The sequence below is a fragment of the Dipodomys ordii genome, unplaced genomic scaffold, assembly GCF_000151885.1.
Source record: "Dipodomys ordii isolate 6190 unplaced genomic scaffold, Dord_2.0 Scaffold17, whole genome shotgun sequence".
Classification (NCBI taxonomy): Eukaryota; Metazoa; Chordata; class Mammalia; order Rodentia; family Heteromyidae; genus Dipodomys; species Dipodomys ordii.
The window spans coordinates 8,083,620-8,104,676 of NW_012267233.1; the positions used below are offsets into that span (position 1 = coordinate 8,083,620).

The 21,057-nt window shown below is 37.0% G+C and overlaps 1 protein-coding gene across 1 annotated transcript in view; it reads right to left on the reverse strand.

Moving 5' to 3' along the window:
- Rims2 (regulating synaptic membrane exocytosis 2) overlaps positions 1 to 21,057 on the reverse strand; it is a 281,763-nt gene that overhangs the window by 8,154 nt on the left and 252,552 nt on the right. The gene's annotated exons all lie outside the window — the stretch shown is intronic.

Genomic DNA, 21,057 nt, shown 5'->3' on the forward strand with positions numbered 1-21,057 from the left:
GTATTCTTAAGGAAACACAGAGAAAAGGTATTTAAAACACTTTAAAACAATGTTTTGTTGGATCAGTAAAAATCTTGAAGCAGCACAAAATACCATTGTTTTATTTCCATTTAAAATAGTGTTCATGTGGTTAACATATTAAAAGATTCAATCTAAGAAAATAAAATGAGCTTCATTTTCACTATAATATTTGTCAGGTTAATTCATGCCTATCATTTTTGTGGTGATATTTAAATGCAAAAATAATTTATGCCTACCTTTTTTCCTCCTTTCCTTTTGTCATATTAAAAGAATTAAATCTTATACTATTTACAAAGAACAGATGGTGATAAATACTCAAATAGTAGCCTTAATTTTCACAAGAATATTTGCTTTTGGAGGGTGGTAGATCTGCTTAACTTTCAGAGAGATTCTCAAGGGGAATGTAAGGGTGCAAAACACCAGCAGTGTCAAGTTTTGATAGTCATGTCCCTATGGTAAAGAGGTGTGCTGATGAAAGCCCAGGGGAAGACCAAACAGGAAACAGAGTCACGCATTAATATGTGATAGAGGTAGAAAGTGACATCTGAAGGGGAGAAGGCTCTTCATAAAGGGAGTAGCATCTGATCTGGGTTTGAAAAATGGGGAGATTGGAAATGAAGGGAGGAGGAGAGGGAAGAGGAAACTGTGTGGATAAATGTGTAAAGACAGGGATGGCTATGTTTGTGAGAAGGAGGTGCAATGACCAAAGCACAGAGGAATGGTGAGCAGAGGGTAAACAAGAAACTGAGCTCAAATTATGAATGCTGGAATATGGAGCTGACCAAATCGAAGTTGATTTTTTTTTGTATTTACTTGCTTCTTCTCAGGCCTAAATATTCATCCTTATTAACTATGAATGCACTAGCCTTTGGGGATCTAACCATATGCAAGGCTCTCTAGTGGCTAGTATTAGTAAGTTCTTTTATTAGTGCCATGGACTTGCTGAAATCTCTTTGCCAAAGTGTCTTAATTTTGTTCACCACTTTGAAACACTGTTTTAAATCATCCATTCTCCTCTTCCAACTTTAATGTACACTAAAATGTTTTAAAGTGTATACACAAAATATAAATTACGACTGATCTACAACTCAGTTCCATAACCTAAAGATGCCAATTTAGGCAATTAATAGCAAACATGTTGTACTGATATAAACCATAAAGACATAGGCATCCCCCGTGGATGAAGGAAAGCTCTCATTTACAGAGGAGAGTTAGTTAATAAATATAAAAGGGATGATAAATTTAAAAATTACAAAAAATTTACAACCTCCAGTGGAATAAATGACTTAAGCAAGGCTTAACAATGAAGCCTAACACAATTAGAAAGCATAGTTGGAAAAAGGATGTTTCTATAAACCAAGTATTCATTCCAAAAATTAGATCTGGCAACTGTCATATTAATCAAGTGAATAACAGGACAATCATATGTGTTATCTGATATAAAATACATAGTGTTACCTATCAAGTTGTTCTTAACAGCTTGTTTCCAACCAGATCTCCTGTTTTTCAAAGATACAGGGGATAAATAACATACAAACAAAACAACAGAAAAGCCTAGAATATGGGGTACTGTTCAAGAGAATTAGTCTTGTCTCTTACAAAGCTAACATCATGAAAACATACAAGCTAATATAATTGCTGTAAATTACAAGATAGAAAAGAGATGTGACTATCAGACATTATAAATATGCTTTGTCTTATTTGGAAAATTAGAACAAAATGAGGAAATTTGTAAAGAAAGTAGTATAAAAGCAATTTTAAGACAGTAGGGAAAATCTGAATTAGATGAATTAGATATTAGATTCAATTAGGAAATTTTTAGGTGATTAACCACATCTATTATAATGATTTTCTTTATCATTAGAATACTACAAAGTTTAGAATTTAAATTTTATAATCTGACAATTCAAATAATGTAAGGAAAATAAAAACTCCCCAAACATATTCATGAAAAAGAAAAATGTGGAAAAAGATGAGGCTGAAGAGTAGAATTTGATGTTCATGTGTTTAATATTTATGCTTTTATTTCAGAGTGTGCCTCAAATGACTACGTCTGGAAGTAGTAGAATTTTTCCTAGCTATAAACTGGAATGATGGAAGGCGCTAGGCTGGTGTGAGGAAGGCCGGCCAAGGGCTTAGAGTCTTCTTTCCTGTCAACAATGTCCTTGTGAAAATCTGCCATCTAATGAGGCATACTTCAGTAAAGTTTGAAAATGCAAAATAAGGATATATACAGGAAACATATGACACAGAATTTCTAAAGATCTTAGGATATACTTTTTTGCAATGCCAAAGATGCATCGTTTCTTATTTACTATTGACTCTACCAGGCAGAAGTGACTTGAAAATACACTGTTATTAGGTGATGAGAACCAGCTACCACTTGTGTCAAAGAATAACAATATAATGAGCAAAGTAATCATTTTGTTTAAATGTATCTTATTCCTAACAACTTAAAAAAAATCCCTATTTTCGTAGGTCAATAGCATCAAAAGGCCCGGGAGACTACACAATTCCCTGAAACCACATTTTAACTGACAGAACCAGAGTTTGTATACCATCTCCAGATCCCAAGTTCTCTTATCATTAATTTGTTGGCAGAAGTGCATGGCCAGCTATCCACAGAGGTGACACGATGCTGATTGCAACAACATGTGGACAGTTCCTTTAGAAGTAGCCTGGTGGAGGCCCAAAGACACATAGGTCCCATGGTTTCCCTTATTTGCAATAACTAGTATATATCTGAGACAAGCAGAAATGGTCAGGTAAGTTGATGTTAGGCAAAATAAACCCCAAGATAAGGACTCAAATGGTTTTTTTTCTTGTTATTGTTTCTAACATATTTATAAGATGATTTCTTTGTTGCTTTGTATGTCCTTCCCCCAAGATATAAACCCCTGTTTTCACTGTATTTGATGTTGGTATAATTTGGGGAGGGGAAGGGAAAAAACAAATTGTTTAAATAGGGATACAGGTGGACCCATTACAACAATGAGATGTACAAGATGTTATGTCGAAAAACAAACGTTACAACTTTGGCGCAAGCAACAATGCTTGATATGAAATTGCTCATATAATTGAAACCCCTCTGTATGGTATTTTCACAATAAAAAACACAATAATAATAATAATAAAGAAAGCTCCACCACACAAAAGGAGCTGCAAGAAAACCTAAAAAAAAAAAAAGAAAAAAGAAAAAAAGAAGTAGCCTGGTGGGGTAGGAAGAGCTTTCTTCCATTTAGAAGCTGGGCTAATTTGAGCAAGTCACTTACTTTGTCTTAGTTTTATCAATCTCTGAAATGATGATAATAACGAAATTATAATAATAATGCGTGCCTGATAGGTTGGCTAATGATTAAGGAAAATAAACATCTAAAGTGTGTAGAGAATGCCTGATACATAGAAAGTTTACAACTAATGGTAATGTTATTTAACAAGCTAGGGAATAAAAAAACCCAGAAAAGTAGGTCAGCCTCAACCACTTATTGGCTCTGTGGGCTTCTCTGAGTCATATTCCCTGTCTGAGCCGTTGGCTTTTCATCTATAAAAATGGCGCAGGGAAGAATGTAGATGAATTTGATAAGTTTCAGCCCTAATGTCTGAGTTTGTGTCAATGTATGATCAAGATCACAAGAGGAGATAGGCTACTCAAACAAAGAATTCTACCTATAAGTATTCATAATAGCTTTTAAACTTTTTTATTTTATTTTTTTACAACTATGTATGGAGGTTCCCACTTATAGTAGCGTTAAAACTTGTCTTCTAAAATGTTGCATTATCTGACTTATTTATAAATTTATTTTTCAGCACCACAGAACCTTTGTGGTCACATACACAACAAAAGTAATTAAGCCTAAATATAGCACATTATGGTGATTCACACTTAATGCAGATGTTTCATAATGCAAATAATACATGATTTATTATGTTATTCAGCCTAAATATTGAGCATTTAACAGTGAGAAAGGGAGAATCTGAAGATGAATCTCATGATGATGTTACTTTACCTGGTAAAAGCCATTTTGCAGTTAAAACATAGGGACATTATCTTAGTGAGTCTAGTATAACCAGGAAAGTCTTTTAACAGAGTGCTTTTCTGGTTAGTTCCAAAACTGGAAATCAGAGGGATCTGAAAGTCAGGAAGGATTCAATGTGTCTTTGATGGTTTGAAGATCAAAGAGCAACCATTAATCACTGACCAATAGCAAAAAAAAAAAAAAAAAAAAACCCAAAACAAAACAAAAAAAAGGACCTCAGGCCTAAAACTTCAAAGATTCAAAATTTGCCATCATCTTGAGTGATACAATACACCTTGATATCAACCTTGTGATATGCTAAAGAGAAAATCCAGTCACACTGTGAACTCATAAATGGGTGTTGTTTTTCACCTGCTAAATATGTGATAATCATTACACTAGAAAACTAATACCATAAATTCTAAGTCTCTGTACGATTTTTTTCAAGTTGGAAAACTTAAAAATATTATGACTACCGACTAAAAATTAAAAAAACTTAACATGATTTTTGAAAAAAGTATATATATATACACACAGAGGCATATATTCATATATGCATAATATAGGTCTATGTATTGACATATTAAAAATAGTCTTATAGGTATATAAGGTATTTTAGGCTTGTAGAGAAGTGGCCCGCAGATAAATATCAATTTCTTGGATTGCTAAATCTCACAGGCAGTTGGCAGCACACAGGAACTGTCCTTCTTATTCTGGTCTGCTTAATTGCATGGCTCATTTACTTGGTACCTTCTGTATTCAAAGAAAGCCACCTGATTAACTGTAAGACCAAAGAGTTGTTTTTCGCTAATATATGAAAAACAGAAAACTATTTGAATGGCTTGACAACAAAAATCAAAAGGTGCTCATTGCTATTACTTGGGAACTGATCTATGTACTAGTAAGAGCAGTACTTACAATCTTGGTAGACTTTGCATGTTGTATTTTCTTTTTAGTCTCAGAGCTTGAACTCTGGGCCTGGGCACTGTCCCTGAGCTCCTCAGCTCAAAGCAAGTGCTCTACCATTTGAGCCACAGTGGTTTTCTGGTGGTTAATTGGAGATAAGAGTCTCACAACCTTTCCTGCCCGGCTGGCTTTGAATTATGATCCTCAGATCTCTGCCTCCTGAGTAGTTAGGATTACAGGCATGGGCCACCAGTGCTTGGTATATGTTAGATTTTCTTGAAATCAATATAAGAAATTATTTATGGAAACAAGTTGATGGATTCAAAAAACTATCTTTAATTTTTATTTTAGACCTCAATTTATTGGCTCAAAGTTAGTAAAGCATTGTCTCGCATTTTATTCAAAATTACTATTTTTCAGTGAGTATAATTTAGAAAAGCCATTTATATTGTATCTAAAGAATTCTGATGGAGGGAGGGGGTAATAAGTTGGACAAGTTCTCCCTCTTTTGTACTTGTCATTTTATTGTATTTTCTTCTGTTCTCTAATGTCGCTATTACAGGACTAAGGTTACTCAATTGAAAGCCCGTTAGAAAACAATCAAGCCTTTAGCCAAAGTTAAACAACTGAATCATGTACCCTGTCTTTTAGCTCTGTATTTCTTTTCTTTTCTTTTTTTGTCGGTCATGGGGCTTGAACTCTGGGCCTGAGCACTGTCCCTTAGCTCTTCAGCTCAAGGCTAGTGCTCTACCACTTGAGCCACAGCACCACTTCCGGCTTTTTCTGCTTATGAGGTGATGAGGAATCAAACCAGGGCCTCATGCATGCAAGGCAAGCATTCTACCCAGAGCCTTCTTCCCTGCCCCCATATTTTTTAAAATTTAATTTTATTGTCAAGGTGATGTACAGAGGGGTTATAGTTACATATGGGAGGTAATGAGTACATTTGTTGTCAAACATTGTTCACTGATAATTTCAATGGATATAAGGGCCTTCCTTATCTTCCAATGTGGAGGAGACAAGATACCTTTCCAAAGATGTCCACATCCTAAAACACAGACTAAGAAATACATTATTGTCCATTGCAAAGGGGAATTTAGGCTGCAGAATAAATTAAGTTTGCTAACCAGCCAATAGGGAGAGACTATCCTGGATTATTCAGGGGGAGCCACATGCAATCACAAAGAATCTGAAAGTGTAAGAAAAAGGGAGAGTCCCAACACGATGTCATTATGGAAAAAAAAAAGTTAAGAGAAATGCAGTCTGATTGAAAGGGGATAAAAGAAGGTAAAAGAGGAGCTTGAATGATAAAGCAAACAAACAAGAAATGGAATCATGCCTACAGCGTATGAGCAGAAATACAGCACATGCAATGTTCAATGTACACATGTGAAAATAACACTAGGTAACTTGAAAGAGTGAGTGAGTTGGAGCAGACAGCCCCTGTCTTTCTTAACGGTTAGATCTGGCCTGTCCATGCATCAACCACACTGATCAATACCTGTGCCTGCCTCTCTCTCAAGAGACATGCAATATTACCCATCCCTTTACAACTTTACGGTTAAATATTTTGGAGGTAATATTCTTAGAATCGGATTTATCTATCTGAAATTCATAATTATTTTTCTATATTATCAGTGCATATTAATGTACAGAGATTAACTGTGTTAAGTTCATGCATGCATATCATACTAATCATCACATCATACTAATACTCATACTTGGGTATAAGGTTGGGAAAGCTAGGCTATGCCATAGAAGATATGACGTTTTAACAAATAGTGACTAATGACAACGAGGTAACATACTCCATCTCAAAGTGCTTTGCAAATTGTAAAATGCTATAAAAATTCTTATTTGAAAAATGACAAGAGTGACATGTGAAATTGTCCTAAACTTACAGGATGCAAAGTATGTGTAAATCACCAGGACCCTGCCACACAAAGGGAGAGAGCCTGCTGGACAAATGGGGCCAGGAAGACTTGAGTTACACTTGAAACTGAGCACAAACAAATGAACTGAAAAGCTACAGAATACTGAAGGTGTGGTATAGAAAAAAATTACTATCTTACCTTACACAATTGTCCTGGACTCTCAATAACAACTCAGTTTGTAGGCCTGAACTAACAAGAAGCAGGCCATGCGAACTATGGAGCTTCCTCTTCAGTGCAAAGCTCTGTGGTCATGGAGAATAACGGAGAAAGAAACATCTCCCAGAAAACTGCATGTCAGGGGGACAAAAATGTATTCTACTGTCAATTCTTGCCATTCCTACCAAGGGAAGCTTGATAATTCCTATGAATATCTGTTTTGAGTTTCCTAATCATGTCTTTTTCAGTAGGAATTTAATTTTGGTTGCTCTGACATTACATTTCTACTTCATTGAAATCTGATAGATTGGATAACTAGTAGTTATATGTACAGGTTATCACACCATTAAAACCAAAACTGATATGAGGAAGAGCTAGAACATGCAAGTACATGTCCCTCAAAAGTCCTGGATTTTAACGGATGTGTTTAAAGTTGTCTTTCTGAGGGACTGATTACATTCTATATGCAAATCCAAGAGTGTGTATTTGGGCAGCCAAGTCTTAAGGCCTAGGTGCTGTCCCTGAGCTTCTTTTGCTCAAGGCTAGGTAGGCTCTACCATTTGAGTGACAACTTCATTTCCAGCTTTAATTGGAGATAAAAGTCTCACAGACAGCCCTACTTGAGCTGGCTTTGAACCATAATCTTCAGATCTCAGCCTCATGAATAGCTAGGATTACAGGTGTGAGCCACCGGCATCTGGTAACAACTACTATTAAAAAAAAAAACCAAAAACCAAAAAACTAAAAATAAGTAATTATCTGAGCCTAACAGCTGTTTATTTTAACTACAATTATTTCATTGTATAGAGCAGATGTTTAGTAATGTCCACCAGCAAAATTTGAATGAATTTTTTTTGTTGTTGTCAGTTACGGTGATTGAACTCTGCGCATGGGCACTGTTCCTGAGCTCTTCTTCAGCTCAAGGCTAGCGCTCTACCACTTGAGCCACAGTGCCACTTCTGGCTTTTTCTGTTTATGTGGTGCTGAGGAATCAAACCTCATGCAGGCGAGTCAAGTACTCTACCACTGAGACACCTTCCCAGCCCTTTGAATGCATTTCTAAGAAAATAACTATCCTTCAGTTGTAGAAGTTAAAACCTGTCTCTTGCTTTGCTACTAAGCTACTGAGGCTGAGAAGAAGCCTGTGGGCCCATAGGCTTCCACTACCATGAGGGTGCTGGCCAGGGTATGAACTGGAGAAGTGAGACTGGTGCCAAGGAACAGTTGAACATATTTGCAGGACTAGCTCTGTAGTGTGGTTTGCCCGCATTCTCAGTCTTTAGTTCAGGTTCTCCAGCCTTTCTAGAGACTCTGTGACCCACGCAGGGTCCGCTGGCAAATACCTTTTCTGCCTAAATTGCCAGAATTGATTTGTCATCCTAACACTTACTTCACATGTTTCATTTGGGACCTGATTTAAAAAATGTGTTCCTAGTTTATACGTAGATAAAGATATACAATTCCTGAGTGTAGTACAAAGAATGTGTGATGTTCAAGCACTCTTGTACCTGCCAGAATATTGTCCCTTTCAGCAATAATAGCTTCTTTATATTGTATGATTCATACAACCAGCAAGGTACTTGTTTATCTATTCATTTATATATATACTTGCACATATTTGTTAAGTACTTAGTAGGCGTAAAGTACTGTGGGAGTTAATAAAAATAAGCAACATAGGATCATATAATTTCTAATTATATACTTTTTTTTTGCCAGTCCTGGGGTTTGACTCAGGGCCTGAGCCTCTTTTGCTCAAGGCTAGTACTCTACCACTTGAGCCACAGCGTTACTTCTGGCTTTTTTTTTCTTTCTGTTTATATGGTACTGAGGAATCAAACCCAGGGCTTCATGAATGCTAGTCAAGCACTCTACCACTAAGCCACATTCCCAGCCTGTATGATATTTTTTTATTTAGTAGGTGAGATAAGATAGGAAACTATAGTCTAAGGCATTACGTGTACTATGAGGAGCACTGCATAACTAGAGCGGCATTGTTCCACAGAACTTTCCATGAATGATAAAATGCTCTCTAAGATTAAACTTCCCAATAAGGCATATAGCTACTGAGCACCTGAAATATGGTTGTATGACTATATGCTTGTGTGACTGGGGAACTAAATGGTTACTGTAGCTTATTTGAATTTCAGTAGCCACCGATGGCTAGTGCCTCATGTGTTGAACAACAGAGATAACAGAGATTCAGGAAAAGGTACAAATATTTTGAAATAGATTCATAAGGGAAGGGTGAACAAAAATAACACTAATTTACAACATTCTCCAAGATAGATATTTTGATGGGCAGACATTTCACATAAAAACAAAGAAATTAAGTATCTGTTTGATTCACAGAACTAGGCATCGATAAACCATTATTTCAAATTCTGCCTGAAGAAGCTCTTATAGTTTCTGAATACCTCACCTCACAAAGGATATGTGCAGGACACTGGTAGGCAGATGCATATAAAGTATAAAGAAAGGTAATGGACAAAACCTGGAGATAAACAGTACGGAGGCTTAGATGAAGATGTATTTAAGGTTTTGAGTTTTTGATGTACTCAAGTTTCAGAGTAGTGTCAAGATCAAGATGATGCTTAAGTAAACTATACAGGCAGAGGGATCCTGAAAACAGAGTAGATTGAGAAGTTACAGATGACCTCAAAGATGAATGGAGGTCTCAGATTATCAAAGTGTCCATGAGAATAGGAAGAATAAAAGAGAACTAAGAAGAGTTGGGGAGGAAGCATTCCTTTTGCAGATAATGCACACTGTTCCCACATTTAGTCAATTAATATGTTTTTATTTGCCCCAAATAAAAACTTGAAAATTTTTGTCTTATACTTTTACAGATGTTGTTACTTTCCTGGCACCTTATTTAAGAGACTAAGGGAATAAATGATCACTTATAGATCTCTTTAATTTAAGTAGCCAAAAAATCCCCTGTATTTTAGTCTCATTTAATAAAATCTAAATCTCAATAAATCATACTTCATTTCCTTTGCTCATGATGATCCAGAAAAAAGTAGTGAACATGGGATCTCTAAGAAGTGGCCATGCAGAGACAGGAGCGATGGCAGGAAATAGACAAGAGAGCTCATAGGTTCCCGTTAGCCTTCTGACTCCTGTTATAAACCCATGTGAGGCCTGGTGGAATTTCTGTTCATGGCTTTTGGAAAGCATCACTTACATGAAAACAAATCCTACTTTTCAGCTGAAAAAAAGATACTTACAGGGCTGGGAAAGTGGCTCAGTGGCAGAGTGCTTGCCTTGCATGCATGAGGCCCTGGGTTTGATTCCTCAGCACCACATAAGCAAAAAGAAAAAAGCCGGAAGTGGCGTTGTGGCTCAAGTATAGCGCACTAGCCTTGAGCTGAAGAGCTGAGGAACAGCGCCCAGGCCCAGAGTTCAAGCCCCATGACTGGACCCCCCCCAAAAAAAAGATACTTACAAACTGGATTTGCTATATTATTATGCTAGCTTTTTCTTCACTTGTTCAAATAATACAAGTAGGTAAATCTTCCTCCTCCCCAATAAAATATTAAGACCTGAGTTCAAACCTGAGTGTCAAATTAACACAACACAAATAAGAAAAAACTCACTATAACATGAGATAGAATAAATATACAGAAAATCTTGTTGAACCTATAATAAAGACTTACTTGAACACAGCAGAGAGCATTTTCATGAAAATACAGTCCTTAGGAATAGGTTGCTACCATTACAACATTCTAGTGGGTTTCTTTTGTAAGTCATTATATATAAAATGTCTCCATAGGGAAACTACATCCTATTACTGGTTTTGTTGAGTGAACCTACCAAAGGATAAACGCAAACTGAGGCTTTATTTGACTTTCATATTGAAGTTTTCAACTACTTTAAGGACTCTGAGCAGTGAAAGATTCTGATTCTTAGATTAAAAAGGTAATGTGGGACTGTTCCTTATTTTTAAAAATTCCAACATCTTCTGCTTTACTTTATCTGTCTTGAATATAAATCTGATATGAAAAGGTTATGCTATTATTGAATATGATACAAACTTATTTAGAAATAATTTATTATAATATTCATAATCTAGGAAAAATAAGATCTCCTATAAAAAGATCCATAGAAGCTTATAACCATCTGTCCTGCTCCCAAGTTTGGCTTTTCAGAAGATATGCAAAAATGTTGATTGCTACATTTGAAAGTTTAGACCATATCTAATGCATAATATAAATATGTATATTCACATATAATGGACAGTAATAACACTGACATTTAGCTTGAAAAGAATGGTAGAACTATGAAGACATTTAGTGAATACCAATTGTGCAACTATGATGTCTGCATTTAAAATAACTATATTTAAATATATGGAGAATTTTTATTTCAATAGAGCACAGGCAAACTTCTAATTCAATAAAATAGGATTGATTACTAAGAATTATGTGTATTATTTGCTATCACAAAGATAGATAGATATCACAAAGATTAGAAAAAATATCTTCATATTTATCTTACTAGATCAACACCCTCTTCAAAGAGTGGAGGTGTTACACTGGTCTTTTAAAAAAAACACACACAAAAATGGGGCTTCACTGTGTAGGCCAGGTTGGCTCACACATTCAATCCTGTCTCTGACTCCCTAGCTTGGGAATTGCAAGTTGTACAACCATGCTAGGCTAAACAGGTCTTTTATTTCAATTTTTTTATTAACTCCTCATAACTTTACTATCACATGCAAAAAGTCTTTTCTCAAAATCCTAGTGACTTTTAAACTAGTCCTATTTTATGATGATATTCCCATAATTTAATTTTCACTCTACTAGCACTCAAAGAAATTATATAATTTATTCTGTTAGTGTTGTTGATAGAATTTCTTTTATATGATTGTCAAGCTATATTTTTTATTTTTGTTGGTTGTGAGACTTGGGAACTTGGACACTGTCCTTGAGCTCTTTAGCTTAAAGCCAGGGCTCTACCACTTTGAGCCACAGCACTACTTCCAGTTTTCTAATGGTTACTTGGAGATAAGAGTCTCATGGACTTTCTTGCCTAGGCTGGCTTTGAATTTTGATCCTCAGATCTCAGCCTCCTGAGTAGCTAGGATTACAGATGTGAGCCACCAGTACTTGACTGTCCAACTATTCCAAAGGTGGCAGGCCATAAAATTGGGAAATCCAAATTCATTCCATATTATGTACATAACTAAAAATCACTGAAACAGTCACCCAGACGACCCAAGTATCAGGACAACAGCCACTTTCCTGCATTATGTGGCCATGATGACTTTTCCTTGGAAACAATGGATAGGAAGGTGTAGGGCTGCTTCTCCTGCCAAGAACGATAACATTTTCTAGTAATAGTTCCTTCTCTCTTAGAACTGCCTGTCATATTTATACACCCAATGTACATTGATAGTCTACTAATGTAGAATATTTCTACTCAACGTTGGGACAAAGTAGTTCATATAATGAAAACAATACTTTCTCATAGGACTCAATGATCAATACACAAATGTAACTTTTAAACTGTGAAATAACAGAAACAGTGCCATTATTACTTCCCCTTAAAAAATAAGCTCAGCCATTTGAGAGACATCTATCTGGAAAATACCCAGGGACAAGTGTAAAAACAACGCTTGCAAGTACATGAGAGATGCCACACGTGCCAGTGGGCAATCTTGGTTCACTTAAAGGAAGCCCTTTCCTCTTCACTGAAGTCAGCCCCACAAGGTTTGCCACCATAGGCAAGTTGTTTGACTTCTTTGAGCCTCTATTTTCCCAAGGGTAAAATGAGGGAAACAACAAGTTCCTTGAAGATTTACTATGCAATCTGTAGCACTTAGAAGGTATACAATGAATGGTAACTAGTTACTGTACTTGGTTTTCTAGACTACTGAATATCATAAGGACATGGAATGTCATAGAGATGTAATATACAAAACTCTGCAGTTAGGATTATATACTCCAGACTCAGATAATGGGATTAGGTTTTGTGACACTTACTGGCTGTGGAATCTGGGCAAACTGTTTTAAAAGGTATGCAGGAAGCCACTGATATCAGATAGTAAGAAACCGGTGTCATGTTTCCTGAACCACACTTTCCAAGAGCATCCTTCTCTAACTCCTAAAACAGGTGTTCTTATAATTTCCCATTTCACTTGTACTTTAGTTAAGCAACACTTATCTTAGTTGTAATCACATTGATGCCTATTGATTATATCTATCTCTATATCGAATACAGTGTAAGGAGAAAATCTACTTAATTCAGGGATTGTCATAGCTATGAGCACAGTAAATATCCCCAATAAGTATTTTGAATGAATGAGTGAAAAAAAATGTCTTTACTGACTTCCAAGACTCCTCATGTAGAATAGTAATGCCTAGAGATTTTAGGTAAGAATGAACTAGAAGACACTGTACTTCTGTGATTAGCTATTTTACAATTTCTGCAAACATGAAAAAGAGGAAGGAGGAGGAGGAAGAGGAGGAGGAAAGAGGAGGAGGAAGAGGAAGCATCAGCAGCACAAGTTATTGTTGGGAAAGGAAAGACCTCTCTCTCTCTTTCATTACTAAATTCAGCCAAATCACAGTCAACCAGAGTGAAAAATCATATTTTAGGATAAAATTACTTTCTTTGTAAATTAAAATCATTTTCACAGTTATGACTGTAAAAACATGTGCAAGTATGTTATCCACATGACCTTCATGTGTCCTGTGTGGGTGTCTCAATAGAAAAAGAAAATTTGTAGAAAGGCGTTTTTCCAGGCCAGTGATTCCTTACTCTTCTAACTCTGCAGGGTATGTTGAAATAGCTTGGAAAGTCTCAGGACATTCAAGGGTGAAGAGTGTTGTGAAATTAAACAGAAAAGTTAAGATTTCTTTTCTTGTCTGCAAAACAACCTTAAGCCCTTGAAAAGACCTCTCATTTATGTAGAGTGCCTCCTCTCTCATTACCAGTAGAGGAGTATATAATTCACTTTAAAAATGCTACCTTCCTTACAGAACATTTTGTTTTGGCAACTCAAAACAGGGTACTTTTGTGATTATTGTGCAATATCACAGAACAGGAATCTGTTCCAACTGCCCATGCACAGATATAGGAATTTCCTTTGGGATTAGTCTGTATAAGCCAAGGCTAAGTGAATGTACTTTGAATTTTGAAAACAAAATTACACACTTAAAGTTGTTCTTACTACCTCAAAAAGGCTTTTAGGCTTTGTAACTCTAACATCTTATTTTTAACTTGATAATAGCTACTACGAAGCAAACTCAAGACCAAAGACTTGTAAAAATTAGAAGTTGAGAAATGAATCAGGAATAATGTTTTATTCCAATATATGTATTCTCTGGTTCACCTAAGCTTGAGTTTAGCCTCATTAGTTCCTTAGGTAGTTTCCATGGGCCAAGTATTCACACATGATAATACTCTATAGCATAGGAGTTGACTACATAGGTTGTATTGGTAACTGCCTGGGTTCAAATGCAAACTCCACTGCTCCCTGTGTGGCAAGTTTCTGAAACTTTTCTTGCCTCAATTTCCTTATTTGTAAACTGGAGACAATGAAAGTACTCCTTTATAAGGATGTTAGAGGCTTAAAACAGTAAATACATGCTAAGACCATAAAACAATGCCTAGAAGTTTTAGTTACAATTATGATTACCAATTTATCCAACTTTATATTTCAACTTTTTGATTTGTTTATATGCTTCCTAGAATTTTAGTTATTTATTTATAGAAGACAAACCAGAAAAAGACTAGAATGAAAGTTAAAAGTCATGTTTACATGTTTTCAACTCTGCTGTTGTATTTATATTGATTTATATCAAAATATTGCAACAATAGCTAGGAAAAACTAATACATTAGTTTGAAGAGCACTTTCCTGACATATTAATCTCTATTCTTCACCTTTCCTGTCTCTCGTCAGAGAAAATAAGGAAAAAAATTATTTCCACCTGTTTTAAAGCCCATAGATAATGCCTTCTAAACTAGAGCTAATACACATTTCTTATGAAGAGATCATTGTCACAGAATAAAAACAAAACATAGTTAACAATAGGGCTAATGTAAAATAACTGAACTACTCTGGATATATTTCTAAAGATCGATTCAGTTTGTAACTTATAAATGAACAAAGAGAATTTCCAAGGATGTCAATAATTTGACTTAAAGTTGTATTTTCAGTGTTGTTACATCTTACATCATAATTCTTCAGGAGGAAAACACATGTTCTTTAGCCAAAACTTTTTTCACTAGTTTAATACAGCAGGACCCCCTCGCATTAGCTTAACTACTGGCATCACTGGAACACCACAGATGGTCATCCAGCCCTCAGGTTCATAGCATGGTGGCTTGCGAACGGGTTCTCAAGTGTCCACAGCATGAAGTCTGCTCTATCTCCCCGACCTGACAACTCCATGGTCCTTCCCTTACTCAGACCATGGTTGTCTCAGACTAAGTGTGTTTCAAAGTTCAAAGCTGCGGTGCCTTTAGCTTTTAAGCGCTTGGGTCCTCAAGATTAAACGCTAACCTGGAGTGAACAAAAGCCAACTCGGTAAGGGCCACCCAGGAGGCGCAGCCTGGCCTCCCGCAGGTCTCCTGCTCGCCTAACTTCCCAGCACTTGGTAATTAAGTTCACAGGAGAGCCTCTTCCCAAGAGAGCGCCCGTGGAGCTCCCCAAGTAACCCAACAAAGCTCTTGCTGCCCCCGGAGCGCACCAGGGGTCTCGGTCCCCGCCACGCTTAGACTTCTCGGTGGGGTCACCAGCTCCGGCCCACGAGGGAAATCTGTCTACCCTGATAAAGACAAGTCAACAACAGGGGCAGGGGGTCTCACCACCTTCTTCCTCCTCCAGGGAGTTCATGCAGGGAAAGTAGCCGGCCAGCGCCTCGAAGGAGGCGGAGAGGCTGCTCCCGCTCGGGGAGCGCTGCATGGAGCGCCCCGCAGCGCCGGCGCCCCCCAAGCCCTGCCGGCCCATCTTGGACGACGACCCGCTTTTCCCGCGGTACAAGATGCGAGGCGTCTTGGCGGCTGGGGCGCGGAGACCGCGGCGGGTCCCGAGCCAGCGCGTCGGGGACCGAACTCTGGCCCGGAGAACCTGCTGTCCCGGAGGCCGGACCTCCGCTTTGCTGGGGAGAGGTCCAGACGAGGGGATCCCGGCAGTGGCTCGCTGCTCGCAGTGGAACTCCCTGCGTCTCGCCTTGGGGAGCTGAGGATCCCCGAGGCTGGAGCCGCCGTCTCCGCGCCCTCCCTTGCCGGGGATGCTGCCGAGGCTGCGCCCGCCAATCGGTGCGCAGAGCGGGAGGCGCCCCCACCCCCACCTCCACAGGTCCCGGCGCGCTCCCACCGGCTCCGGCCGGCCGACCCCCAGTGGCAGGTGCGGTTTCCGCCTTTCCGTAGTGAGGGCCAGAGGACGATGACTAATTAGGTGTGAGGAGCTGGGGTATCACGCATTGTTAGGAATCGGGAGCATTTCTGGTAGTCACTTTCCCTTCCCCCAGGTTCACTTAACAATCTGTCCTCACCTCATGCAAAGACAGGGGATGCTGCAATTTTCAAGTGCTAAAACAAAGGCTTTCCAAATTTACCAAGTTTCAAGAAAGCCTGAATCAATGTTTTGTCTTTCCTTATTAACAACAACAAAAAAACCCAAAAAGGAAGCAAAAAGTTTTTATTAAAACAAACTCTAACCCCGCCCCCCCAAGCACCAATTGTTGGGAGGAACTCCCCCACAATGTTGCTGTTAAATTTTGGGGATTCTTAATGCAAAACAATAAGCTACCCATGTTGCTTAGAACAATAAAGACAGATACCATTAGACCTAACATCTAAGTAAAAGATTATTCTTTAACATAAATTTGGAAGTAACACAGATACACTAGAACAAAGAAACTTACAAGAAAAGTAACATGATGTATTTTGTACATTGTAAAGGGACCAGAAGATGAAGCAACTGATTCCACTATTAGGCGTCAGAGGACACCTTAGCCTCACATTTTTGTAACCTCAGGCAAGTCATTTAACTTCCCAGTTTTTTTTGTTTTTGTTTTTTGGTCCTTCACAGGGCCTGAACTCTGGGCCTGGGCCCTGTCCCTGAGCTCTTCAGCTCAAGGCTAGCACTCTACCACTTGAGCCACAGTGCCACTTCTGGCTTTTTCTACTTATGTGGTGCTGAGGAATTGATGCCAGGGCTTCATGCATGCAAGGCAAGCACTCTACCACTGAGCCACCTTCCCAGCCCCTAACTTCCCAGTTTTTAACTCACACATTTACATGCGTCTTTACTTAATGTACTGGAATATTAAAATACCTTCAGTTAATAGTAATTAATTGAATTCCTAGTATATACAAGAAACCTTTGTAGATGTTTATAACAGTGATCAAAGCAGCTAAAATTCTGTTGTCATGGAATTTACATTCTGTGTGTGTGAGAGACACACACACAATACAATAAATCAAGAAGTGACATAGTTTTAAGAGGGGTGATGGATGCAAATAAAGTTAGGGGGTATGGGATACATTGCAATTTAGACAGGGTTCTGAGGGCATCTCACTACAAAGTAACGTTTCAGAGGTAGAGAGAAATGGCAGAGCATAGGCCCTGAGTTGTGATGCTGTGATACAACCATGGTATACCAAAGAAGCCAGGGTGGCTGGAGGGGAGCAAGTCAGAAACGGGGGAGTCACACACAGGCTTTTAAGGTATTCTATGAATTTTGGCCATTAGACATCATAATTCAGAAGATATAAAACATGCATGCCAATAATAACCCTCTCAGATATTTCTAAACATTAGAAAACTTTCAGCATAAATAGTATCATTGTAACAAAAGAGCTGTTTTGGTTATTTAGACTTCAGTTTCATGCTTCTATTTCTCTGACACACTTGTCTTTTCTCGATGATTTTCCTATAACTGTCAGTATAATTTCCTATTCTTTATTCTCCTTGCCAATATCAGAATTTCAAAAGAACATTGATAAAATCTAGAACTCCAGGAGCACTTTTGAAAATACTATAACATATCACTTTTATCCAGATAATAGAAACTTTTTTCTTATTAAATGGGTCTTTCATTATTAGAATAAAGAGAATCAAAATTTTGGAAATTCAAATGAATACACTGAAAGTCATCTGTTTTTTGAACTATGAGTCATAAATTTTTAATGAATTATGAAAAAACTAGGTTTTGATCAACATTTTTAAAGAATAAGATGAATTAATCAGAGTTGAACTCAGGTAGTATATCAATTGCTACATTTTTTATGGATATGCATGTGTGTGTGAACACATGTGTAATACAGTATCTAAAATATGTTTCTCACTGTCAAAAAGTTTGAAAAACATGAATGCAATAAAGCAAAACACTTTTTTATATAAAAGGAAATTCAGAAGAGTAAAGCATTTGTTTGCCCTTCTCAGAATGAATGCCATCAGTGGCTGAAAATATTGTATTTATTTTATTTTTATCAGATATTTTCCAGAATGAAAAAGGATATTGAAAGGAAATAGTCATTGCCATACACATCCAGTTATACTTGGCAGAACGGGTGAATGTTACCAGTCATCCTCTCTCAATGCAAAAGTTACTTTGTTAGCAGACATCCAGAAATTTTGGTAGCTCATTCCTAACTTCCTATGAGGAAGAAGGTACCAAAGAAAGAGAATTCCTACGGAAGTAAAGTAGCTCAGGGTGTGTAGAAAACTTTGGGCATCCAAGAACATCAGTGGCAGCTGGAAGCCACCCGCAAAGGGCCATCTTGGTTTCTTCAGGACATTGCGTAGGGAGGATAGTGTGAGAAGCGAATGAGGGGCTACACTTGGTTGCCTAGGCTTTCTATCAGTGACAGGCACAGGAAAGTTAGTCTGTTTTACATAAGTATCACTTTGCTGCATGTTCAAAATAAGATTATCCTGGGAAGCTTTTATATAATTTTAATAGGCCCTTAAGTTATATAGGTGAATGGCAGAAGAACGGCTTAAGAAGCAGAGAGAACTAAAGAGGAAGAAGGAGGAAAATTATCTTATTTGGGGAAAGGTTTAAGGCCTGAATATTGACATACAGATAGCAGAGAGGCAGACCACAATGAAGACCAGAGACTTCTAGTCTTGAATGATAACTTGAGGATTATTCGGACCTTATTGAGGAAATTTAGAATTCCATCTTTTCTGGGGAGGCAATGCAGTACTGGAGACTGAATCCAGAGCCAAAATAAATAAATAAATAAAAGACTCCATGGTATTTAAATGACTTGCTTAATAAGAAAGTGGCAGAGCAGAACTTAAGCTCTGATGGTTTGAGCTCAGGTTAGTGTCCTGTATGCATGACTCATACGCTTAGTAAGTATGATACTTAAGACAGATATAATTATAACCATGCATTAACTTTCTTAATCTGAGTTACTGACAATGTCTTAAAATCATAATGCTTATTCTAACTATATATCAATATTAAATCTTCATTTGCTTTACTTATAAAACACACCAAGACTGCATATCCATATGACTTGAATATGAAGTGTGAAAGTTATGACACAATAATTTTTTCCTTTCATAGTTATGTTAATGTGGCAGGAAAAATGCAAACTTTTATGATTTCAGTTTTTAAAAGCATTTCTCAATTTTTACTCATAACATTTTCAAAGTCAGGAGCAGATGTTAGACTTCAGTAGCTGGTTAAATACAAAACTCACAGAAGTCAAGGTAAAGTATAAGAAGACAGAGAAGAAGGTAGAATGACCAGCATTTTCATTTCTGCAATAAGATTTGTGATATTACTTTCCTTTATTTCTTAAGGAACATGTTCATGGAAGTAAGCAAATGAATTTACTGATTAAACCAACATGATATGATTTGACTGAGGAATGAAGAGTCAAAAAACCTAAGGATCAACGCAATGAGACATAAAAGCAGTTAGGAAAAGCAAATATTTAAAATCAATCATCTTAATTATGGTACTATATATTAATAATTATAATAGCTAGCTTTATGCCTTTCATATAATTCATTGAATATAAACACTCTATAAGGTAGTTTCTCTCATTATTTCTATGTCATAGATGAGAAAACATGTATTTGTTGAATGCTTACCACATAACAGGCACCATTCTGGTCACTGGGGGATGCAATAGAAAACACAATGGAGAGAAATTCCTATTGTCCTGGGATCCCACTCTAGTGGAATAATGGCTACCACACACACACACACACACACACACACACACACACACACACACACACACACACACGTCTCATTTACAATACACAAGACCTTTTTTTCTAAACATCTATATGTATCAGTACATAAATTCATTTAATAAACATACCACTATAAGGGAGATATTATTAAAAGAATCACTTTTAGATGAAGAAAGTGAAGCACAAATTATTAAGAAATGAAACAAGGAATAAAACCATGAAGTTTGATGCACGGTATTATAATTTGTCTAGTGTCATATGTTTAAGCCAGAACTTGAATCTAGGTCTTTTGATTCAATTCAAAGTCTTACCTGCTAAGCAACACAGCCTATGAGAACTCAAAGAATTTTTAGCATGGTAGTTGTTTTATTATATGGTATGTTTATGCAAATCTTCATTTAGCTATTCCTATGAATCCAAAACTCTTTACAAAGTCTCTAAGAAGTTCTAGGAATATGTATGGTTATGACTTCATTTAAAGAAATCACCTAGAGGATAATAACTCAACATACAATGAGAATAACATATTAATCTTGGAATGTATACTTATAAAATGAAACAGGGTTAATCACAAACCACATATTTTGGATAAAAAATAATTTAAAACTTTAAAGAAAGAATGCCCAGATCTTTTATATACCTGCTATACACGTTTTTAAATACTCATGGGATATGTCATTTTAAAAGGAAAATAAAAAAATTTATTACAGGGCAGCAATTTTCTTCACTGAAAAGATTAAACACAAGGCTGGGCTCTCGTAACTCATGCCTATATCCTAGATACTCAGGAGGCTGAGATGTGAGGATCGTGGTTTGAAGCCATCCTGAGCAGGAAAGTCTGTGAGACTC